General features: G+C 32.2%; 3 long non-coding RNA genes across 6 annotated transcripts; 1 reads left to right on the forward strand and 2 right to left on the reverse strand.

Moving 5' to 3' along the window:
* Window positions 1-1,255: 1,255 nt before the first annotated feature.
* LOC118682906 (uncharacterized) lies at window positions 1,256-26,415 on the forward strand. 4 transcript variants are annotated; one of them, XR_011395336.1, is made up of 5 exons: window positions 1,256-1,725; window positions 25,386-25,558; window positions 25,729-25,979; window positions 26,043-26,202; window positions 26,261-26,415. It is a non-coding gene; the product is annotated as an uncharacterized lncRNA (long non-coding RNA). The 4 variants fall into 4 exon arrangements; XR_011395334.1 differs by having other exon boundaries at window positions 1,256-1,611; window positions 1,698-1,725; window positions 25,386-25,979; XR_011395333.1 differs by having other exon boundaries at window positions 25,386-25,979.
* On the reverse strand, window positions 1,487-4,526 carry LOC118681217 (uncharacterized). The gene is made up of 2 exons (XR_004976901.2): window positions 2,886-4,526; window positions 1,487-2,798 (listed from the first exon to the last, which is right to left on the reverse strand). It is a non-coding gene; the product is annotated as an uncharacterized lncRNA (long non-coding RNA).
* On the reverse strand, window positions 22,774-25,212 carry LOC138856219 (uncharacterized). The gene is made up of 2 exons (XR_011395338.1): window positions 23,729-25,212; window positions 22,774-23,662 (listed from the first exon to the last, which is right to left on the reverse strand). It is a non-coding gene; the product is annotated as an uncharacterized lncRNA (long non-coding RNA).
* Window positions 26,416-27,238: the final 823 nt, after the last annotated feature.

The following is a 27,238-nucleotide window of genomic DNA, read 5'->3' on the forward strand; positions in this document are numbered from 1 at the left end:
TCACCACCTCTGAGGTTGCAATATAGGCGCGTTACCGATCTTTTTTGGGTGTTCGGTTCCCCAGGAGGCCTATATTCACCCATATAATATATACACTTCTAAAACAATCTACTTTTCATAACAATTATTCAGGTACATGAATCAGGTTCATGAATATTAATTACATTAACAATATAAGTTGAAATATTCAACTTGATTTGAACAAAAACGAAAATAAATATATAAAAATCAGGTACAATTCAATTGTATTCATGAACAAATATAAGTGAAAACAATCTACTTGTAATCATTTTAGCAAAAACAAAAATATATATAAAAAATTAGGTACAATTCAGTAACAATAACAATAATCAAAACAAACTACTAAGTAATAAATAATATTTACAAAATATTCTAAATCACCCACAGCGAAATACTAAATAAAAAAAACCCTATCAAAGGAATAGTGGTGAAGAGAAGGGTCCTACACTTGGTACACGAAAATACTTAGAAAACAAAAAAATATGTAATAAGCGTACAAACCTAATCACAAAAATTCTCATTTCAAAATCATAGATCCAGGTAACTATGGTGGATAATGCGGTCTTCGGATAAACATTTTGACAAATGTAAAAGAATTCAGACTGACAGACATATATGTAAGTTCCGACACATATAGGCAGACAAACGGACGTGATTATTTATGTGTAACACACAAGAACTTAATGTTTTTAAAATCACTTTGTTTCACTTTTTTGTTAAAAGCATTTTTTAAGAAATATGTTCTAATTCTAATGAATAGACATTTTATAGTATCGGAATTACAATTTTCACAACTTCCCCTTCTGATGGGAAGGGATACAGCGGTACCTCCAAATCGCAACCAGCAACACACTTTCTTCTAGGCATCCTTAAAATCATTACACAAATATTAACAAATCTAATATATTAATGTTGTTATACTTACTCCGGCTGTCTCCTTGAATAACTAAAAACACTAAACTGCAATATTTAAAAACTTAATTGAAAACTTAATTTATTATGAGTGAAACTTAATTTATTTAAAAGCTTCTTATGCTTAAAAAAATGTCCGTTGAAATGATTTTTGACATCACACAGTTGCACGAAATTCATAGAATTTACAAACCGTTACACAATAATATATTTGATAAAATTGGAAACATTTAATAATATTTCAATACAATAAATATTAATTTAAATAATAATATGTAAATTTAATCTTTAGGAACTAAAACAACCAAAAAATATTTGAATATGGAATAAAAACATTCTTAAAGTTATAAATTTTAGAACATAACACGGCAACACACTATAGCAGATTTCTGTCATTTGGACGTTTTAGTAGTAGAATATTGTTTGGCAACCCGTACAAAGTGTGACTTAAGTAGCAGAATATTGGTTGGCAACCCGTACCAAGTGTGATTTTAGTAGTAGAATTTTCGAGGCAACCCGTACCAAGTGGGATATTTTTGCATGTGTATTAGTGAAAATCTTAGGATTTGTTACTTGTAGATTTATACAATGGACTTTACTCCATATAGATTGGTGATAGTATGTGAGGTGCCTTAATTAAACCCAGGGAGCATTTTGTTTGTTCGTCGTATGTTAATGGTATGTGGTATTGGCAAAAATAAAATCGGATCAATCTTTCCTTAACTCCTATATGCTACATATATCTATTTCAATTTTTCTAACAGGTTTTATGGCGAATATGTCGTTCAGTGTGTAAGTTATATATTTAAAAATTGCTTGAAAATATGTTCTCATGTATACCAGAGCAATAACACCATTAATTCATTATATTTTTAAATGCCTTTATCTTACTGGTAAATTTTCTACATATTTTGTTAAGACTTTTGTCAGATGGAGATCTTGTTTGTTGTCACTTTCGGCTTAGTCGGCGTTTTTCCGCTCCCATTTCTTTAATTTCTTTGTTATACGTGTTTATTTGATTGGTTGTAAGTTTCTTTAAACTGGGGTACTACTCCAGACTACATATTGTGTTTGTCAAGTTTAAAATTTTTAGCTTATTTTGAAGTCATCATCATCAGACAGCATTTGCTTAAAGTATTCCTAGTCAGTGTTTTTATTTGTTAATGTAAAAGGCGGTTCCTTAACAACTTTTTCGTGTAGTGTTAAATATATCGGTGAATGGTCCAACACAATATCCAAACATTTTCTATGCGCGTATAATTTGAAGAGATATGTTTGGTAATGAATAAATCAATAAGATCTGGTATTCCAAGTGGATCTGTTGGCCAGTAAGTTTGTATCCCAGTAGACATTATACTGCACCCAGTCAGTTGAAGAGCTTTTAATAACTCTCTGCCCTTTTTTCACATTAAACTCACCATCCATTATAAATCGGTGTTTGTGGTTATTGATCAGTTTTAGATACCTATCGCATTTTATTTGATGTATTGAATAATACTCTGATCTAAGCACTCGATAGTTGCTGTGGTATTTGCCGGTAAAAACTGAATTTTTAATTCTTTAATTCTGGACCTTTTTGTGACAAGCTGCATTATTTGCAACAGAATAATGTTTTTAAGCAACAGCATTTAAAAAATCTAGTTCCGCATTCGAATCTGCAGATTTCATACCGTTCATGCATGCTTGACAATTTGTACTGGGCGGATTTTGTCTTTATGTCGAGCTCATTTGGCAAATTCTATTCAATGTGGTGAGAGAGCACCCATACTTTTTGCACAGCTCAGACTTGGGCTTGCATTTGGCTTCAGAAAAAATTTAAGCTTATCCTTAATTATAAGAGTTACGTATCGTTTTGCGGTCATAGTCTACAAAAATTAACAATAAAATAAAATTAATTTCCAAAGTTCTTGTCAAATACAAATTAACAAATTATTGTTAAACAAATTAATTACGCTTTATCATAGGTTTCCTTCATCAGTAAACATATGTTTTCAATTGCTTAGTAAACCACCACCACCCAGTGTTTATCACAAATGCTGAGAAATATGTACATGCGCTAATGTCAAAATTTCGAACCAACTAAGCAGGAAAATCAATTAACCGGGTTCAATTATCCGAGGAAATTTACATGTGCTTTCGTATGCTATCATTTTTTTGTCCGATCACGTTTCAATTAACCATACGGTAAATTAATCGAAAAGATATTGTGTGTAAGGAAAATGATATAGTGTTATATATAGAATTGTGTGTAAAAATATAGGAAATTAATATGTACATATGTACAAAACCTTATTTCAATAGTTTTTTATAATGTGAGTTTTAATTTGAATTTAATTTCTTAACTACGTATATATGTGTGTATCGTGTACATATATATGTGTAGATATGTATTCTATTGTCATTGCATACTTCAGATACCAATGCATGGGTATTTTACAATTTCTTAGGTGCATTAGTATTTAGTGTACGCAAGCCTTGTATATTATTTATGATACATTTTTATGAGTAAAATTGTTATAGTGTCTTTCACTATTCCTTTAACGTTACTTTGACCATACACACATACACACGCTATTTAACTCATTAAGAATATTATTAATTGTATTTTCGCAAAGAACTATAAAGTATATTTATAAATTGTACTTTACAAAGAATTGTTGTCCAAGTGCATTTCTGCTAACGAAAATGCAACTGTTAACAAAAATGTATCGTTAATTCCAAATAATTTTATTACTTATTTGCCCAAGTGCATTAATTCCAAAGAACTTTAATAACTTTATTTTCAAGTGCATTTCCGCTAACGAAAATGCAACATTAGCGGATTGTTACACTTTTTGTAAACGCACCAGACAAATTTCTTAAGAATTATTGTACAAACATTTATCTTTATCAACAAAATAATAGTATATAAGAAAATGGAAATAAAGAATAAGCGGCAGTTATTGATCGAACCTTAAACCTAATCGTTTTATTTTTTTTTGTGTTTCTCATTAGGAGAAAAGAAAAGTGGCGGAGTCGGTAGGATACCCGTGTATTCTTGTGTGTAAATCATTTAAATTCGAGTTACATGAGAAAGGATATTGGATATTTTAATATCCGTAACGGGTAAACGAAGCAACAGAACAGATCCTTTAAAAGATTAAAGGACGTACAAAATTTTTGTGACATTCGAACTTCATAAGATTGAAGAACACATCCTTTAAAAAATTAAAGGACATATACAATTTTTTGTGACATTTGAACTTCATAAGATTGAAGAACAGATCCTTTAAAAGATTAAGGGACGTACAAAATTTTTGTGACATTCGAACTTCATAAGATTGAAGAACACATCCTTTAAAAAATTAAAGGACATATACAATTTTTTGTGACATTTGAACTTCATAAGATTAAAGAACAGATCCTTTAAAAGATTAAGGGACGTACAAAATTTTTGTGACATTCGAACTTCATAAGATTGAAGAACACATCCTTTAAAAAATTAAAGGACATATTTTTTGTGACATTTGAAGATTGGAGAACAGATCCTTTAAAAGATTAAAGGACATATACAATTTTTTGTGACATTTGAATTTCATAAGATTGAAGAACAGATCCTTTAAAAAATTAAAGTGCAAAACTCTTAGACTTCATAAGATTGTGGATCCTTTAAAATTTTAAAGGACACATACAAAATATAAAAAAAGAGAAAAAACAACACAACGGAAGAAAGTGACAACTTTTTATCCTAATCAACTTTAAACTCAACATAGTGACAACTTTTTCCTAATCAACTTTAAACTCAACATAGTGACAACTCTTTATCCTCATCAACTTTAAACTCAACATAGTGACAACTTTTTCATCCCAATCAACTTTAAATCCAACGGTAGAAGCACAGACTCAAGCAGACAGAAATATATATATTTTCAACAATAGTATCAGAAAGTAAGAATTTGATTAACTATATTATACTATTTATATTATTTTATATCCATTAATATTATTATTAAATGTATGTAACTCAAAAGATAAGCATAAAATTAGAAATTAAAAGAAAACTACTGTATACGTCAGAAGAACAAGAAATCAAAAATTTGCAAGAACTCCTACATAATATAACATTGATAAAAACTAAAGCAAAGAAAAACTATTTAAGGCATAAAAATAAAAGAGAAACCCGCATTCGTGTGTAAGAGACAATTTCTTTTTCCTTTTCCTATATTTTTTTTTCTTAAAAATGGCAGTACAGGCTGAAAACTTAATGAACAGATTAACTATAAACCCTCTGAAATACTTAAACAATTTACCTGAATTATATGGCGACTCAGGAGACCTACAGACATTCACCACACTCATTGACCGAGTAAACTCACACCTACAAACATACGACGAAATGTCCCAACTACTTTTTTTGGACATAATAAAGTCAAAACTCAAAGGAAGGGCGAGACAGGCGATAGAAATAAACTGCCACGCGACTTCATGAGCAGAGATTAAAACCATACTACAGAATAATTTTGGAGATAGACGTTCCTGTGAAGAACTCTTCGACGAATTACGCAGCGTGACCTTTAGAACAAATACCCTAGATTTCTATAACGATATGAAAACCAAATTACACAGATTAAATAACAAACTAGTGATTATTTTAGGGTAAACCGAAGCGACTAGAGAGAGCGCGATAAACAACAAGCGCACTGCCCTTAACATCTTTAAAAACAAGATCCCTGAACCAATGAAGTCTATCCTATTCTGCAGAAACCCAGGAGATTTGGAACAGGCTATGGACATACTATTCCAGGCCGGATACGCTCATGTAGGGAATAATAACGGTAACGGCCCGGAGTTTAAAACTCATTCGGGTAATAGGAATAATAACTACAGAAATAGTACACAATACAATAGGAGAGATAGTAGGAATATAACACAACACAGGAACCCCCAACAATCATTCAACAGACAAAATTCCCAACCAATGCCCCAAAATAATGGAAGAGACTTCCAACAACACCAACCATACCAACAACACCGACTTTACCAACAACCATCCCAACAACACCGACTATACCAACAACCATCCCAACAACACCGACCATATCAACAACCTTTCCAACAACACCGCCCATACCAACAAGTAAACCCACAAAACCCCAACCAAAATCCATCATTCCAAGGACCAAATTCTAGAAACCAATCAGAACCTATGGACATGGGAAAAATAGAAGTCGCTGAAAATTTTCAGGAACTAGCCTCAAAAATAAATTACCATTTATAATAATAAGGACAAGGATAGGGTTTATATGACTTATATTGACACAGGCGCAACAAATTCAATTTTAAATCCGGGGATCTGCGATCCCAAAAGAATTCATTCAACCAGTCCACTTCTAATCAAAACTCTTCAACATCAAATTTACGTTCACGAAAAAGCCATAGTACCTATGTTCAAAGAATTTAGCGACACTGAAAAGGATAAAACACTGGAATTCTATATAATAAGATTTCATAAATTTTTTGACGGTCTGATAGGTAATGATATATTGAGACCATTAAATGCCTGCATCAATTATGGAAAAAAGGAAATAACCACCGGTAACAAGACACTCCCTATGCACTTCGAAGACGGAAACTTATATAAGAAAAGGATAATAGCACCAGATAACTCTGACCTAGTTTATTATAAGGAAGAAAAGGACGGAAAGATTGTAAGAGAAGGAATTTTGAATGTGGAAAATGGAGAAGTAGAAATGAACTTGCTATCCGAAACTAACCAGGTGACTACGCAAAAGGTAGATCATGAAAATTTTAGCATAATTGAGAACAAAGAATTTAAACCATTGAATGATCAAATTAGAATAGGACACTTAAGCCCTGAGGAAAAATCACAACTATTACAATTAATAAATAGAAGAAGCATAGAATTAGAACTACAAACAATATACCCATATTTTCCAAGTCATATAGATACCCGTACGTACACAAAAAGGAATTTATAGATCAAATCCAAGAGGTGTTGAAAAATAAAATAATCAGGAATAGCAATTCTCCCTATTCAGCCCCAATTTGGATCGTGCCGAAGAAGGCCGATGCCAGCGGAAAACCAAAATGGAGACTTGTGATCGACTATCGTAAGCTGAACGAAGTAACGATCGATGACAAGTTCCCCATCCCGAACATAGATGAGATTCTCGAAAAACTGGGAAGAAGCCAGTATTTCACTACACTCGATCTAGCGAAGGGTTTCCACCAAATCGAGATAGAGGATGAAGACATCCACAAAACCGCATTTAGTGTCGAAGGAGGACACTACGAATTTCTGCAATGCCTTTTGGGCTAAAAACAGCCCCTGCAACGTTTCAGAGATTGATGAACAATTTACTCCAGGACTATATCAACAAAATCTGCCTAGTATACCTGGACGACATAATCATATTTTCAACATCCCTACAGGAACATATGAACTCACTCAGACTTATATTTGCAAGATTACAGGAAGCAAACCTAAAAATCCAACTGGATAAGTCGGAATTTTTAAAAAAGGAAACAGAGTTCCTTGCACATATAATCACAACGGAGAGAGTCAAGCCCAATCCTTAAAAGATAGAATGCGTTGTTAACTTTCCCATACCAAAAACGGCAAAACAGATCAAGCAATTCTTAAGACTCACAGGCTACTATAGGAAATTCATAAAAGATTATTCATCTATCGCTAAACCAATGACTAAATACTTAAAGAAAGATTCAAAGATAAACATAAATGACCCAGAGTATGAAAAAAGTTTCCACACTCTCAAGACCCTACTAACACATGATCCAATATTAGCATATCCAGACTTTTCTAAAACATTCATATTGACAACGGACGCGAGTAATTTCGCTTTGGGAGCAGTGCTTTCGCAAGATAATCACCCAATATGCTATGCAAGCCGCACCCTTAATACACACGAAATAAATTATAGTACAATAGAGAAAGAATTGTTGGCCATCATCTGGGCTACAAAATATTTTAGGCCCTACCTCTTTGGTCGTAAATTTACCATAGAAACGGATCACAAGCCAATAACATGGCTCTTTTCTATAAAGGAACCCAATTCAAAACTTGTTAGGTGGAGATTAAGATTATCTGAATACGATTACGAAATTAGGTACAAGAAAGGAACAAAGAATAGTAATGCCGACGCTTTATCAAGGATTGAAACTGAACCCAGCATTAATACACTGGAATGCGACAGTGTAACGATAAAAAGTACTACTTCACCAATTAATATGTTTAAACACCAAGTAGTTGTATTGAAAACAACCTCCGGATCTTTAAAAATAAAAAATAAATCTGTTTTTAAAAATAAAAGAAGAATAATTTATTTGAAGGAGATGGACAGAGAAACAGCAATTACAATACTAAAGAATCATTTTAACCCAACACAGCTGAACGCTATTTATATCGAAGAAGAATTTTATACAATGTTTAAAAATGCTTATGACGAACTATTTTCAAATAACACAAATTTTAAAGTACTTAGGTCTACACTCATGACGGAAGACATAGAGGATGAAAATCAGTTAACGGAAATTATTAAAAACGAACACCTTAACAAAAATCATAGAGGAATTCAAGCGGTATATAAGGAATTAATTACGCGAATTTACAATCCTAAATTGAAACAAAGGATAACTCAATTTATAAATAATTGCGAAATATGTAATATAGAAAAATACGACAGGAAACCTCCAAAGATCCCTTACAAAATTACGGAAACCCCACATAAACCTCTCGAAGTATTACACATAGATATAGTATTTTATACCTTAAATAAGAAACTCTTTATGACAGCAATCGACAAATTCTCAAAATTCGCTTTAGCATTCCAGATAAACAGTAGAAACTGGACAGAATTCAAATCGAAACTATTGCTGATAATCAATACCTACGGGAGAATGGATAAAATTATCGTAGACAATGAGTTAGGCTTTAAGGCTATACCGATGCAAGAATTTTTAAAAAAGGAGAACGTAGATATTCACTATACATCAAATAGTAACCATACGTCCAATGCCGATATTGAAAGATTACACAACACAATCAATGAACACATACGCTTACTAAGACATGATAAGGAAAACATGGATGAAAATATGGAAGATAAAATAATGAGAATAATAGGTTTCTATAATAACACAATACATGGGACGACCGGCATTAGGCCAATTGATTTTGTAAATGGCAAGGTACATGAAGATAGATATACGGAAATTCGTGATCTTATTAACGTAAAAAAGAAAAAATATATTCAGAAGTTAAACGAGAACAGGAAGGATTTTGAATTGGAAGGAGGACTAAATTATGTTAAGGAGATAAGAGGTGGGAAAAACCACAGGAAATATAGGAAAATTAATGTGGAAAAAATAGACGATGACCACATACAGACGATAGGAACTGGACATAAATATTACAAGACTCACGTTAGACCTACTAAGAAATACCAAGATAAGAATAATCCCATAATCAGGGCAACAAGTAAATGAATATTTTTTATTTTAGATGATTAAATAGATTATGATAATGATAACAATTGTTCCAACCGTCAGGGCCCAAACCATTGATGCACAGGACCTATCATACAATAACGGCTATATACCGATAAAAACAGGGGAGACCAAAATCATTGAACACTACATCAAAATACTACACATAGTAAACACAACAGAATACGAACGTACTTTGGAAATAATCAAGACCAACATGGACATCCTTAAGACATCAAGTACGGAATCAAAAAGATTAACGCATACAGTAAACAAAAACTTTATGCTATTAAGAGCAAAGATAGAAAACCTTAACCCACATTCTCGAAGAAAACGGGCTTTACTAAACATTATGGGTAAAGGCCTGAAAATGATTGCAGGTACAATGGACAGCGACGACGAAGAACAAATAAGTAAAACTCTTAAATTACTACACACAAACGACGAAAACTTAACATACAAGATGGAAAATTTAACTTATATTAATAATATTATATCATGAACTCCCAAATCCAAAATATTACCAGTCACATAAATTACCAACAAAAGACAATTGGAGATTATTTAACTAAATTCAAAAATATTATAGGAAATAAAATTGCAACCATAGAAGACGAGATAACATTTATAGAACACATATATCAGATCAATAACGACATCTCACTCCTACGCCAACATGTAGATGACATCGGACAAATTATTTTCTCCGGGAAACTGGGAATTATCCCCACAGATATTCTTACTCAAACCGAACTTAACCTAATCTCAGACTTTGACAGTTATACCAACATTAAGGTATCCATAGCACTTCATGACGGTAACATCATCATTATCCTCCTTATACCACAATTTTTACAAGACTCACTATCCATGATGACATTCGTACCAAAACCTGACAAGAATAATAAATCCATACAACTTAATCATTCTGATGTCCTCATAGATTTAGAAAACAACATTTATAGTACGTACATTAAGGAAAATTTGAAAAAGAACCTAATAAAAATCAACGATAATTGCTTGAATAATATATTAAATTTTGAAGAAACCGACTGCAAAATGCAAATATTTAATAGACAGGAAATAGTGGAAATAATTCCAGGCATATTAGTTCTCAAACAATTCAATAGTAACATATCGCACAATTGCAGTAAGGCTAAACTAAAAATTTCGGGAAATTACTTGATAAAATTTGAAAATTGTGAAATAAACACGTTAAACAAAACTTTTACAAATGTTAAACTTAAAATACAAGACAAATTTATCCTACCTAATCTCATAACGAAAATCAAAGACAACAGTAATACAACGCTTGCAGACATAAAAATTGAATCTTTATATCTAAAACAAGTAGAATACGAAAGAACATTCAAACAAGTACTATATACAAGTAAGAACTCGAAAATACTTAGTTTTAGCATAGATACCTCACTAATTATATCAATATGTATCTTAATTATTTTTATATACTCTTCAGGAATACAAAAACATATATTCCGAACGTACAATTAAAAAACGAAACCACTATAAACAACCCGGCAAAAATAATATAATTTCGTCGGAGCCTCAATCTAACGGTGGGGGTGTTATAGTGTCTTTCACTATTCCCTTAACGTTACTTTGACCATACACACATACACACGCTCTTTTAACTCATTAAGAATATTATTAATTGTATTTTTGCAAAGAATTATAAAATATATTTATAAATTGTACTTTACAAAGAATTGTTGTTAACAAAAATGTATCGTTAATTCCAAATAATTTTATTACTTATTTGCCCAAGTGCATTAATTCCAAAGAACTTTAATAACTTTATTTTCAAGTGCATTTCCGCTAACGAAAATGCAACATTAGCGAATTGTTACACTTTTTGTAAACGCACCAGACAAATTTTTTTTTTTTGTGTTTCTCATTAGGAGAAAAGAAAAGTTAAAATCTCATATTACAAATCTTTTGCTTCTCATTGCACTTCACATTTAGTGGACTGTATTTAATTTATTGTTTACATATGTATGGTATGTTTGTGTACTAGTGTACATATCTCAAAAATATAAGTTTCTATATATAATTTTAAATTATAGATACAATATTTTTATGAACATTCAGCCAGGCGCCAAAGTTGTGTTGTTTTAGTATAACTAGCCTATTATGTTTTATTAGTAAGAATTATTTATTATTATTTTTTAATTATTTCTGACTGGATGTTCAAATGTAACAGTCACAGTTATTGTTTTACATTTCGATCTTATATAATAAATAATAAACGATTAAGTAAAGATTAGTCCTATTACGAAAACTAAAGTAAGCGAAACGTGACTACTTACGTGACGAAAATTGATACATTCAGTTTTATATATTATTTTTTGAGAAGTTCTATTTCTTTTTTAAGATTTACTATATCTTTCATAAATAATGTTGAATCAAAATGCTTTATTTGTAGTTCTAGAATATCTTCAATGTCTTTTACCCAAGAAGGAGATAGTTATCCTTTTAAATGTCCGATTGGACATGATGCTCTTATGGCTACTGATTTAGCTCTTCTGGTTTACTGCTGTTTTGTTGTCTCCAGTGAACACAATTTGTGAACGGGTTGTTTAAGTCCCATTTTGTAGATTTGAAGTTACAACTCTAATATTTCCATTACTTCCAGGATGAGCTTTAATAATTTTAGATAATGGCCACTCTCTTCATCTTTAATAATTACTATTTGACCCTCTGCTAGATTGGATTTGGTTTTCCATTTCATTCGTTGTTGCAGCATTACACCATATCCACCGTTTCCAAAAGTCTCTTTTAATTTTTTGTATTAATTTCAACCTATCTAACGAGCGAATTTATGTATAATCAATTGCTTCAGGACAATCTATTATTGGACATCCTATTAAAAAAGACCAGGTGTTAAAATAGATATCGCTTTCACTACCCATGGCACATAAAGGTAGTGAATTCAGCATAGCTTCAATTTGTGATAGCAAAGTAATCATCTCTCAAATCTCAAATGTCAATTTACTTTAGCTTAACTGCCTTGACTCCTGCTTGCCACATTTTTCGAAGAGAGGAGCTGCCAACGGCCGAAAATACCATTGAATTTTGTCTGTTTCTAATATGACAGCTACTGTTGAGTTTTTCTTGATTGCTTTTTTGAAATCTTTGTTCCATTATCTGAGTATGACTTTTACCTCTTCTTCCAAAAAATCTTTTTATAGCAGCTTAAAATGTTTCGTTTGAATAGCACTTATTGCCATAAATACAAATACAGCTATATAGCCCTTAAATGTTTTTTTCTTCTTCCTTTTGAAACATTTCCAATTATTAATGATGACAAATGTGACTTACTTCTTCTTATTGGGTGCTTTTGATCATATGAAGAATTCCATTACTATCCAAAATTGTATTCAAGCTTGCAATGTTATTCTTATACCAAATTACTTTTTTGAGTTCTAAACTCTAAATTTCCTCTCTAAATTGTAATATTTGCTGATATCTTATTATCATCTTTTCAGCTTCTTTAATTTCTGACTTTACTAAGTATGCAGGATATTCTTGTCTTCTTTTTGTTTTTGAAAATCGTAAAATATAAGCTGCTACCCTTATTAATTTTGTTAAATTAGAATATTTTAATATTATCTTATCCAAGATTTGTGATTCTTTTGATAATGTGACAAACAATACATCGATTTTAAAACTGTTCTGTGTTTGGCATTGATGTTCGCCTTCTTGTAATCATTTGGGACCTTTCCACCGTAGATCGTGGCCTACCATTTTGTTCGCGAATACCCCTCTGGATGCTACATCGGCTGAATTGTCCTCTGTTCCAACGTTGCCATATCGTAGTGGAAGCAAATAATTTATTCTCTTTTACCCTTATTTTTAAGAATCTGTCTTTACTTCTATTTTTTTCTTTCACTGTTGTTTTATCAAATATTTTTAGGTATTCATCTTCTGTATACATTGGGGTTGTGGTGTCTTCTATTTTCTCCGATGCTGTAGTAACCTCCGTTAAACTTTTGTTGTTTTTTCTCGGTTGTTGTAAAATTTCCAACAATATCCAGCCCGGTTTCATGGCTTAACCTAGTAGCTCATTCTTCTTCTATATTGCCTCTAATAACGACGTTGATTCGATCTGACTTATTGAAGTTGAGTCAGCTAAGGTAAAGTTTCTCTATTGTTCTATATCCCATATAAACGGCTTTATATCAATATTTATTTTAAATTTGCATAACCTTGGAATTCAGTTACTTCTCTTCACTTTGGTAAATAAAGTATTTGAGTTGTTTCTTCGGAATTAGACCTCGGAATGTCACGTATTCTTCATTTGCTGCCTTCACTCTTATTTGAGCTGTTGCTAGAAATATTGCCGTTTCCGAGTTTTTCGTCACCATTGTGGAGGATTTGTTTGCGATATTTTCTTCACTTATTCTTTGGCCTTTCTGGAATTTATTATAATGCAGTAAATTATGATGATTTCTTTCACACTTATTACTTTTTTTCTTATTATTATACTTGCCTTCATATACATGATCAAGGCAAGTATAGCATGGTCATCGTATTCCATGCCTTAAACTTTGCAGAATACGCAAGTTTTTTGTGAAGCCGTAAAAAATGTAGGTGTTCGTTGTGGCTGCTTTTGGTTGTTCCATCTACAAGTATGTAGCAGTTTTCTTGTCTCTTATGGCTTTTAGAGCTTGATACTGATGTTCCAGAAAATGGAAAACATCATCTAAAGTTTGTATATCCTTGTTTTTGTTACGTTCGGCTCGTATAAACGTAGACTTTCTTTGTCTAATTTTCGAACAGCTATCCGAGCTATGATAGCTTGTTCGTCGTGTAAATTTAAATTAATGTATAAATGCACACCTTTGTGGTATCCAAAAACTGTTTGATGCTTGCTGCACTTTCTCAATTTGCAGTTGATTGATCAAGAAGACTGTCAACTTGTGCTGTTTACTGCTGAAGAATCTTCGGCAGGTTTTTGAATTTTTAAATTTTCAATGGAATTTTCCATTATTTGAAAAATATGCTCATAGATCTTAGATAGTTCATTCTGGCCACCGGGGGCTTTTGTACGCGAATTTAAACCTAAACTTAGAAGTCAAACTGAGGAAAACATTGTTAAATTACCAAAAGCAACCACCGATATAAAAAACTGATTGGTAGAAATTCGCTAAGCATTTATTATCAAAATGTTAGAGGTCTTAATACAAAATTAACCGACTTGTATTTGAACAGTTCCAATTTTAATTTCCATACAATTGGATTTACAGAAACTTGGTTAAAACCTCACATTTTTGATAATGAGATTTTAAATTTTTAGATGTGATCGACTGAACAGAATCGGTGGAGGTGTTCTATTTGCCGTGCATTCCTCTATCCATCTGAAAATATTTTTGTTTCAGGGACCGACTCATTTAAATTTAAATGTATTAGAGTCTACGTTAATAGTTGCTTTATTTATTTAACCCTATCTTATATACCACCCCATTAGGACTTATCTGTATACATGCAGCATGCTTTTTTAATAAATAGTGCTACCTCGATGGCAAATAATGCAGATTCAATAATTGTATTAGGTGATTTCAATTTACCGTGTGCTTCGTGGAAACCTTTTGATCACTACATCGTGCCGATTTGCAATCGGTCATGTTTTAATGAGTTTTTCGAAAAAATGTCCGAGTTGGGTCTGAACCAAATTAATTTGATTCCGAATAAATTTGGTAAATGCTTAGATTTATTATACGTTGATACCCTATAGTCCTCTTGTTTTACCAGAGGACTCATATCATCCTGCTTTGGATATATCTGTCGAAATCTCAGGCAATGTACGGGATAATAATCATCAAACTTCCTGCTTCTGTACTCGGTTTAACTTTGCAAAAGCTAATTTTAAAAAGTTAAATACAGAACTTTCTACAATAACATGGCCTAATTATAATGGTGACATTGAATTGAGTGTCTCTCATTTTAAGAACATTATTATAAAATGATTTGAAAAGTATGTTCCAATAGTAATTGTTAATATAACAAAAGAAAAAGTATAAGTCCGTGGTTTTCGATAGAGTTATACAAATTGAAAAACATAAAAACTCGAGCCTTTAAACATTTTAAAAAAACCGGTTCACTTGTCGACTATTCTAAATATTCTCTATTCCGTCGACAATATTTTGACCTAAACAAAAAATGTTATAATAATTACTTAAATAAAGTAAAAAAGAATATTGTAAGTAATCCAAAATCGTTTTATGATTTCGTCAACTCCAAACGCAGGATTTCCAAATTTCCGTCAGCAATGAAATACAAATCTATCATTTCAAGTGACAATGATATTATATCCAATATGTTTGCAGAATTTTTCAAGTCAAACTACTGTAATAATTCTTCCAAAACTTTTTCTTATCAGCAAGTGCTGTGTTCGAATACTTTAATTAACGCTCCACTTATTTCTGAAGAAGACGTCTGTTTTAATTTAAATAAGTTAAAACCATCTTTTAGTTATGGCCCAGACATGATAACCTCATGCTTCCTCAAAAATAGTGCCAAATATATTTACTTGCCTTTGACATGGATATTTAATTCCTCTCTTAAACACGGTATATTTCCTTCAATATGGAAACAGTCATTTTTAATTCCTTTGCATAAAAGTGAATTTAGATCCAACATTGAAAACTATAGAGGTATCGCAAAACTATCAGTTATACCTAAACTTTTTGAAGCTATCATCACTGACCATATAACCTTTTCGATTTCTCCGATAATTTCCTTATCTCAGCATGTATTTCGTAAAGGGAACTCGACTATAACAAACTTACTTGAATTTGTAAACCATGTATCATTGGGTTTTAGGGAACATAAGCATACGGATGTTATATACACAGACTTTAGCAAATCTTTCGATAAAGTAAATATCTCCATTCTCATACATAAACTTGATCTGCTGGGCTTTCAGCCAAGATTCCTTCAATGGGTATCTTCCTATCTTTATAATAGAACACAACGAGTGATATTTGAGGATACACCTTCAGATACAATTAATGTTTCTTCTGGTGTTCCGCAAGGTAGTCATCTTGGCCCGATTCTGTTCTTGTTGTTTATTAACGATATCTCCTCAGTAATAGAATTCTCAAAAATTTTATTATACGCTGACGATGTAAAGCTTTTTAAATCATACACTTCAACTGAGGAAAGGTGTCTGTTGCAAACAGACTTAAACAATTTGGTTGCATGGTGTGATAGAAATGATTTGCCATTGAATCTCAATAAATGTAAGACGATGTGCTTTTCCCGTAGATCTGTGCACCCCTCTTCTTATGTAATAAAACACTATATTCTAGAGCAAGTTTTAAACTATGTTGATTTGGGAGTTAATATGGACCCTAAGCTTAATTTCAGTCTTCATATTGATACCATGGTCTTGAAAGCAAAAGCTCTTCTCAGTTTTGTCAAACGTTGGTCTAAAGAATTTAGAGATCCGTATATTACTAAAACACTTTATACAACTTTGGTTAGATCTATATTGGAATATGGCTCTGTTGTATGGAACCCTAGCTACCAAATCCATTCTGACAAGTTATAGTCGGTTCAAAAACAATTTTTAATTTTCGCCTTAGCGCATTTCCGATGGGATGCTAGGGTAAGTCTACCTCCATACACTAGTCGTTTAAAACTTATTAATCTACCTACACTTTCTAGTCGTAGGGAAATGTTTGGCATAACATTCTTAGTGAAACTTTTGAATGGAACTGTTTGCAGTTCTTTTCTCCTGTTTGAAATTAAATTTAATATCCCGGTTCGCCTTTCGAGGCAGTTTAGACCTTTACTGCTAAAATCCTGTAGATCAAATTTTGAACTAAACGAGCCATTCCGCCGTATATGTCATGATTTTAATTCTCATTCCAGCACATTTGACTTATCTGACTCACTTTCCAAAATTAAAAAGACTTTATTGTTTTCTCTTAATAAATGAAAATGTAACAATTTATTATATTGTAACTTTAGATCTTAGCTGTTGAAATTTTTGTTTCTGTAGCCTGCAAATGGTGTACTGTTGACCTTATACAGTAGCCATACTCTCTGCAATTTACAGACAAAGCACTCTTAATTCATTTGTACTAAACAATAAGCAAAAGAAATTGAACGTTAGTTTATTTTAAGTTAACTAGCTACAATGGCAATGAAATAAAAAAATAGTAGCCAGTTATCATTAAATTATTCATAATTTAAAATTTTTATAATGCCGATATATTGGCCATAATAATGTTTTGGGACATATGCTCAATACCCGGTTAATATTATCCTTAACCGCTGGTAGCTTAAGTGGGCTTTTACACACAGACTCTTTGACCCTCGTTTTCGGCAAATTCTCTTTTGGTGTCGCTCTGTGCATTCACAAGAGCAAAAAGAGTCCAGCAACTTAAACCGAGTTTTTCTGTCATTCCTTTACATAAAATTTTCGAAAATATTTGTGCGGTTCGACTGCGCAACACTTAGAGCGTGTTGTATATTTCATTTGTATTTGTCTATTATATTATCTATGTTATTAAAAATGTAAATTTAATATTTTTGAGTATCTTAATTTTCTATTATTCTATGCATATATATTTACATATTACATACAAAAATAGATAACAGAACTCAAATTTGCGATCGAATTCATTTGAAACCGAGCGCTCTTGCAACCATGCAAAGAAATTGAAAGTGAAAAGGAATGCTGAAAAGGGTCGCAGCGAGCTGTTACGAACAAGAACGCAGAGCGTGTCCCCCGAAAGCGAGTGGCACGGTCCCTTCGTCTTTCCTCGTCGTCCCCTCGCCAACAAAAAACCGGTTTGGGTTACAAAAGAGTCCCAATGTAAACACACTATTACCTTACGTGAATGCTTGGGGCAAACATTTCACAAAACTTGTCTGTGAACACGCAAAACTTTGTAAACATCATGAGGCATGTAAGTGCATGTTCAGACAAGGACTCGTTTTGTCGCCCAAACGGTTTTCGTATTCGTGGGGAGACGAGGAAGCAGTGCCTTTCGTATTATTTTCCATAACACCTCGCTGCTACGCAGTTCGGTATTCCTTTTCATTTTGAAATTCTTCCGTGGTTGCACCAGCGTTCGGTTTGAAAGAAGTATTTACAAAATGTTCAAAAATTTATTTTAATTTTTTTTTTAGATTTTACAGCTGAAATCTGTCATTTCATGTTCTGGTTAAAAACTAACCAAGACTACTTCTTTCGATAAAGTTTACCAGATCACACAGATGGTTGCCAAACAGATATTGAGAAAAACATTTTTCAACATGTTGCCGATAAAGTTCTGGTTAAGAGCTTAACCATAAATTAAGAAAAAGGTCCTTAATATTTTTTATTTGAGGGTTAAATTCAATGAATTGTTGTATTAAATGCATATTTTAAACAATACGTCCTACATCTCTAGTAAGTGTTGTAGCCATTTATTCATAATTGGAAATATTGTGAGCACATCTCCAGGTTTTTACGTATACAATCTAAATTCCTGGTATAACACTCTCGTAACTTTTTTGTGGTAAATGACTCTCCGCCGTTTGCCCATTAGAGTCACTTACAATAACTTGACCGCTTAGGACGTACAAATACACTCTTCTTATTTTTATAACGAACAGGAACGTCAACGGCGATACAAATAAAATTACTTATCTTAATAATTTTATATATTTTATAAATTTTGTTTGTATACTTAGATACAGTCATCAGGCCAACATTATTTTTCGGATTCAAGCGAATTTTTCTTATTCAAACAAGGTCAATACCATCCTTTTGAAAATCCAAAGTGTCGGGAATCATCATTCCTATCGCTATTGCCGAAACAATAAAACCGCTTTGTAATACACAGGCAGATAAAGCAGCAATCAAAAATTTACATTGGCGGAGCTAAAGATAAACCTTTAACAAACAAGTTAAATATTAAAACAAATAGTTCTAAGTCCTTCAAATAAAAAATGAATATATCACTTTTTATATTTTTATTTCTTTGAATTTTCACTTTGCTCTACCATTCAGTTTAACAGTGACTAAAGTAGTGACGTAGTACGGAATTATATGAAGGACGGAATACGGAATTAAAACAGCCTGGAAAGCTAGGCGATTGAAGTGAAACTTCATGGATCATGATGGGCACTTGAAATGAAAGTACTCACCTTAGCCTTTTATGAGATAGAAAAATTTTCATTCACTTCCATACTTTCACGTTCAAGAAAAGATACAATTGGTTTGTGGTATGAAAAATATGAATTGAAAACTCGTGATTGTGAATTTTGTGTATATATTTTGAGAAAATTTTATCTATTGTCGTGCCTGGTCTGGTTGTCTTTGGAATTATTATTCATTTTAAAATTAAATTTATTTTCTAAAAATTGTACAAGTTGTTGAGCTACTTCCAAAGCAAAATTGACATTGAAATCACCGCTTAAAATCATTCGAATACTGTGCAAATCTTCTCCTAATTCTGCTGCACTGGCAGCAGAGAATGTTCGTAAATAGAGAAGGCGCAAATGTTAGTTGAGCTAAAATGTAAATTATTAAAAGAGAACATCGAAAATGCGGAAATTCGAAAATTAAATTAACCACGTCAAAAAGGAACCCTCCCCTCTTTATATGCGAACTCAAAAAACTACACCACACTAAGAAGGTACCTAGCAAATGTACACCACCTTATAAAAGAACGGCTAATATATGTATGTGCAGATGTTCTTTGGCATGTGTATTAGGGAAAATTAGTGTAACAAAAAGAAATAATAAATTTAGAAAAACATTTATATAATGAGGGAAAAATTAAAATTAAATTAAAAGAAATTTAATAAAAAAGGTTTATAAAAATTAATTAGTACTTCTCAACATTTGCGCTTTCTCTATTTATTAACATTTTCTGACAAGAGGGAACATCGACAAATACAACTTCAAATACAATAAGAATGTTCTTACATGAATTATGCGCTTGCTGATTTACAAAAAATCATAATTTTTGTAATTTAAAATAATCCTTCAAATTAAATAGAAGGAATATTGGTTAAAGCCTCAGAATTTACAATAATATAAGTAATTAAGAGATAAATTCTACAACATATTTTTCTGCGTTGCATGAACATTATCTAATAAAAAAAGGATAACAATAAAACAGTAGGTAGGTGGCAGGTTAAGCCATCACGAATACAAACGCTTGCGCTCGAATCCTGCAAATCATAAATCTTATTATTTTAATTTTTATTTTATTATTTAACATTTTAGCTGATCTCAATTCGAGGTATCTGAATTAATAGCATATTTTACTCACTGAGATAATTAGAATATTTCAGTAAAATATGGTCATATGTTTAGGTTTATTGAATATTGCCTTATTGATGCGAATTTATATAAAATTACTTTTGTCCACACTTTTTGCTTTTTCCGAGAACAGCTAGAACGAAGCAAGTTGAACGATCGCAAGCAATGAGGAGTGGGAGGGTGCACTACCACATAATTATTTCAGATCTATTTTTAATAATCGAGTTTATTTTGAAAACGTTTAAATAAGTATGAATTTATGTGTATTGATATTTTTACGTAAATATTATAATATTCTGTAAATTAACCCTAAGATATCAGTATTTTTCTTTACAAATTAAGCAATAAAATAATATGATATAAATGCTCCGTTGAAACGCCTCTGGCCATGGAAGTTACGGCGAGTTTTCGTGGAGACGGGGCGGAGCAAAAAAATGAGTTCTGACAAAACGTTGAAAAAAACCAAAAGACAACTTTGCCGGCAAACATAACCGAATTTTGCGCATCGTTGCGGTGTTGACAAAATTTGTTTGAATCCACAAATTTTGCAACACTGTCGGTCGGCTATGTTGTCACGTTTGTCCTTTTTGCAGTGCTTTGCTATTGAAATTTGGCTTATGCTCTTTTGAAATACTACGGCTACCGCTTGGGCTGCCGTTTCATAGCGTCGTATTTAGATAAAATGGGCTAAATCGAAAAACTATGAAAGAATGATAATAAGTAAACTTATATAAGTACTATATGGAGTGTGCTTAGAACATATAAAAGTAAATAAAGATTTCATATGAATGTCAATTGTATATAAATTTTATAAAATAATGTCATATATATTGCATAATATGAAATAAATTTTAATAAAATTTTTAAATCGCTAATAGGTCATGTTGCCGATTCTCTTTTCTGAAGAGAACATAACACAAATTCTTCAATTTCTGATTTCTAGCATCGTCGTGAGGAAGCAGCTTGTGGGCAATATACAAATACGAGGGGGAATGGTAGGATCAGTTGTAAAATTGAAATTTTGCTGATTTTTAAATTCTACTGAAGACATTCGAAATAATGTTTATTAATTTTTATTTAAATTTCATAATCGTGCATTTGTGGTAGGAATTCCATATGAAAACCAAATTTGGTTGACCAGGCGCACAGAAAACAGAGCGCAGTGCAGAGCTATAAACGATCGCACTTCGTTTTGTAGCATATGCGTTCCTTATGAATGAATTTGTTGGCGTTGTAATATGAAATATGTAGAAAATATAGCGCAAGCTTGCTCGAATCTTATTGGTCGATGATGGTGCGTCTGCGTTTTTTTTTTGTCGCTTGCGCGAATGTTAGATTTTTTTTACAAAAGGCATATTGAGGAACATACATACATATGTGTATACATATGCAAATATATGTGGGCATGCGAATGGAGAAAAGGCAAAACTGTGGTGCTGCTTGTATAGCACAGCTCGTTCTTGCAAATGCACATCAAATATTTTTCTGAGTTCAAATCTTAGCACAGATGTAGTTTTATTCCTTTTTTAATTTTTATAAACCATCTTTATTAAATTTATTTTTATTTAATCTTCATTTTTTCCTCATTATAGAAGTGTTCTTCAAAACCTATTATTTCTTTTTGTTATTCTAATTTTCCCTAACACGCATGCCAAAGAACATCTGCACATACATATATTAGCCGTTCCTTTATAAGGTAGTGAAAGTTTGCTAGGCACCCTTTTAGAGTGGTGTATTTTTTAAGTTCGATTATAAAGAGGAGAGTTCCTTTTTGACGTGGTGTCATTTAATTTTCGAATTTACGATGTTCTCTTTTAATAATTTACATTTTAGCGCAGCTTACATTTGCGCCTTCTCTATTTATTAACATTCTCTGCCTTAACAATAACATTAACATTTCCTGTCGCTTTTTCGTTTCATTTAATACTGAAATGACAGGTCAACGAGCACAAAGAAGTTTCACTTAAAAAAAAAATTAAATCAAGAAAGAAGTTCCGTTATGTCTCCGCTGCTTCCTTTGCCTACACATGATAAGGTAAAAGTCCCAATTTAATGGCTATACACTTATCTTTATTTCTAATTTAAACAACTTAACACTTATTACTCGTTATTGGAGTTTACAACGTATTGCTTATAGATCTTTACTAAGCAGCAATCTATGTTAATTTGAACTGTTTCTGCTGCACAATCCGACAGCCCTTATATAGTATATTATTAACAAATCTTCGCCACTTGCTAGAGTCAGACCCATTTAACTGCAGATGCCCCTCTCTAATGTGATCCTGTGTACCAAATAACAGTCTTACATCTTATTGCGGAGCTTAGTTATGGCAATTTATTTTAACTGCAGATGCCCCTCTCTAATGTGATCCTGTGTACCAAATAACAGTCTTATATCTTATTGCGAAGCTTAGTTATGGCAATTTATTTGTTTTTGATTAATGGCGTTTTGTGGGCTTGGCAGTGGTCCGATTACGCCCATCTGCAATACCAACCGTCTCACGGTACCAAGAAACATGTCTACCAAGTTTCATAAAGATATCTCAATTTTTAATCAAGTTACAGCTTGCACGGACGGACAGACGGACGGACGGACAGACAGTCACCCGGATTTCAACTCATCTCTTCATCCTGATCATTTATATATATATAACCCATATCTAACTCGATTAGTTTTAGGTGGTACAAACAACTGTTAGGTGAACAAAACTCATATACTCTGTAGCAACAGGTTGCGAGAGTATAAAAATAATTATTCAAAGTACAATAGCATGGTATTTAAATAATTAATGTATATGGTAGTAATTAATCTCAAAATTAATGGTCATCAGGTCCATTTATAAGTCCCATTTCTGGCTGCGGGTAAAGGTTTCGTCAACACATCGGCAAGCAGAGATTTTGCGGAAATATTCCCAATGATTATTAACTTCTTGATAACTGTTCAGATTCAATCACGAGTAAAATTATATTTAATATCAATATGTTTCTTAATGTTAAACTTACTTCCTCTCAATAAAGGGTTCAACCACATAGCTTCCTTAACTGCTTCAAATAGAGCCATATATTCTGCTTCTGTATATGAAGCAGTAACTGAACTCTGTTTTTGTGAACAACAACAACGAATTAAACAGGAATCAATCAATCTTTCAGCCCAATCGGATATCTCAAAACTCGTTTAAGGCTTTGTCATAAATCTTTATTGTTGTTGTTTATGTATCTACATAGAATACTTATTGCTGTACACAAATCAGGGCGTGTGCACAACAAACGATACATGAAACAACCCATTAAGTTTCGGAATGGAGCATCATATGTTATTTTTAAAATTAAAGCCTCAAAATCCAACTGACTTTCAAGTAGGGTACTAATAAAATTACGCTCACTCATATTGAATTTGTTTAATATATTCTTAATATGTGATGATTGACTAATGTATAACATATTATCGCGTCTTTAAATTTTTATTCTAATAAATTGTTTAATTTCTAATAAATCAGTCATTCTAAATTTACTCCTAAAATATGATTTAAACTTGCACATGGCCTTAAAATTATCTGTAGAAGCCTTAGGTATCAGCTGTTTGAGCTTGTCTAGAATGTAGACGCAATGGTATACCTGTAAGTTTTCAAAACCAATTTGTTTTCTAGTTTGTTCCAATATTGTAGGTACTTCGGACCAACATTGTGATGCTTTGCTTAAGGCCATAAATGGCTTTATTTAATTTACAGATCTTATTTTCATTATGTACATTTAAAATGCATTATTTAAACACTTATAAGATCTTTAAGGATTCACTACGTCTGATATCATTTTTAAATTTTAATTTAATTTAATTTAAATCTGAACTAAAGGATTCAGAATCAATTGACAATTTACTACAGTTATGATTCTTTCACCCGACTGCATTTATTATTTTGATTTATCAGATTCATCATCCATACTTCCAGTATGGATATCCGCAAATACATCTTCCTATTTCCTCATTCTGGAAATCCACAAATATATCTTCTGTATTCTCATTCTGGAAATATTCGTCCCTTAATACATTACTTAGGTATTTATTAATCATATATTTCGCAAGTATATAAAAAACGCATCAACACACTCATGTACGCGTCACACACATATGAACACAAACAATTTTATTATTTCTGTCAGTCGTTCAAATAAAACCCTAAATGTATATTTCTCTTTTTATATTTGTATTTTTTTGAATTTTCACTTTGCTGTACCATTCAGTTTAATAGTCACGAAAGAAGTGAAGTAATACGGAATTACCTGAAGCGTATGAATATACAAAAGAAAATTAAACCAAGAAAGAATACTCGTTAATCCTCAATGCTGCTTTTATTTACACATGATTAGGTCACAATATATACGCAACAATGTTGCCATCAATAATCATGTGTTCGCAGCATTAAATACCAAAGTAAATAGGGATTTCCGTTTTGCTTGAACATATTGTAACAGATTTCCCGATAAATCGTCTATTTTGTAACTCACTCTTGAGTTCGATCACTGTATTGTTAAATAAAAGTATCAAATTAATGGCTATACACTTATCTATATCTTTCTAATTCGAGCAACTTTACAACTTTTTACTTACATCTTAATTGCTCTTTACACGGCAGCACTCTAATTATCTTGTCATTCGTTTCAGTTTTAATTTTACCCTGCTTTTTCACCTGTGCTGGTATACACGCTTCCTGCTCTTTCAAATTTAAGGAAACTTGTGCTGATATACGTGCATCTTACGCTGCGAAATGCGCCTATAACTGCGTTGACAGCCGCGTATCCAACTGCGTCAACATTTGTGATGACGCCATTTGTGAGGTAAACGCTTGCAAGGCAGCCAAAATAACATCTGTTGAACATTGAGTCTCTTCGTTTTCTTGACTTCTTTATTTCTAATCCAAACAACTTAATGCTTTTCTACTGATTATCCGAAATTACACCTTCTTACTTATATCTTGATTGCTCTTTACACCGCACACTCTAATTAGAACTGTCCCTGCTACACAATCCGGCAGCCCTTATATAGTAGATTGTTACCAAAACATCGCCACTCGAACATTCTGGCAACTACGAATTTCGCTATCTACAATAGTTTGTTCTGTCATCCGTGTTTGTCTCATTATTAAAAAAATTTGTGTTTTATATGAGTGCCTATACAATTTATCATCACCGGATTACAAAATTGTGTTTAAAAAAACCCAAATTTGGGAAGAAGTAGCAAAAATAATAAATTTGCCAGGTGAGTCAAAGAAAAGCCTGTTTTATTATAAACTTTATTCTAAAGTATTATAAATATTTGCAGAAGACAATTGTAGGAAAAGATGGAAAGGACTGCGTGGCACGTACAAAAAACGTAAACGCGCGCAGCTACTGACTTCCGGCAGTGGTGCTCCGATTCCATGCAAAACATGGAAATATATGAAAACATTAAATTTTTTGGACGGCTACATTGATTCTCGAGAGTAAATATTACATTTGTCATATTTGTATTCTTATAATTCAATCTTTTCCACTTAATAGAACCATCGGCAATGTGCCTTTTGACGCAATTATGGAAGAAATAGAGTGTTCTACTTCAACAAGTACAAGTACAAGTCCTCCTCCAGAAGGTTATTACACTCCTCCAAATGCGCCAAAACAAAAAAAAAAGGAAGGCAGAAAGGGATGACGTTAACGATGTGTTCACTGACATGATGAAGGAGTGCGTGGATACAGTGAGAGTTTGCAGCCGTTCAAACAGAACACGAGGAAGCAACGTCACTGTTATTTAAATGCTTGGCGAGGAACATAAGTGAGGCTAACCTAACCCCTCAACGCATACGACAAATTGAAGCGAAAGTAGTAGCCTTAGTGTATAGTGAATTAGGAAACTAGAAATTACATGTATTTGACTGAAATAATCTTTATGTATTATTTTTTTAATTTTCTTCTTATGAATTGTTTTTTGTTACACTGTAGTGCAATTGTTATTTTTGAAATAAGAACGCTTGTTGTTATTTTATATGAATTTTACTGAAAAAAAAGAAATTTAATAAAAATTAATAAAATTTCAAGAAATACTGGCTTAATTATAAAATAAATACTCCGCCAATTCGTCTCTCGATGCAAACGCCTCCGTCGTTGAACGGTTGGCTTGCGAAATTCGAAAAGTTGGACTTTGCGAAGTTGTTTGCCTCCAAATTCCAGGAACGAAAGCACCATTTTCCGAATGGTCCACCAACTCTTCAGTAAAATATTCCGAGCTCCTGTCTAGCATGAGATAATTATGTAGCACATCTGTTGCACTTTTTTGTCAATATTTTTTGGTGCTGCATGTATATTGCTATGTAATATTCTCCACCTATTCGCTAATACACCTAACGCATTTTCGATGTAGAATCCCACAAAGAAATACTAAGAACTAAGAAGTTTTTATTTGTACCTAAATAAGGAAAGTATTTGTAATCATAAAAAATTAAGTTATTTCCAAAATTCAGATTATTTAATTACCCGGAAGGT

The sequence above is a fragment of the Bactrocera oleae genome, chromosome 3 (assembly GCF_042242935.1).
Source record: "Bactrocera oleae isolate idBacOlea1 chromosome 3, idBacOlea1, whole genome shotgun sequence".
Classification (NCBI taxonomy): Eukaryota; Metazoa; Arthropoda; class Insecta; order Diptera; family Tephritidae; genus Bactrocera; species Bactrocera oleae.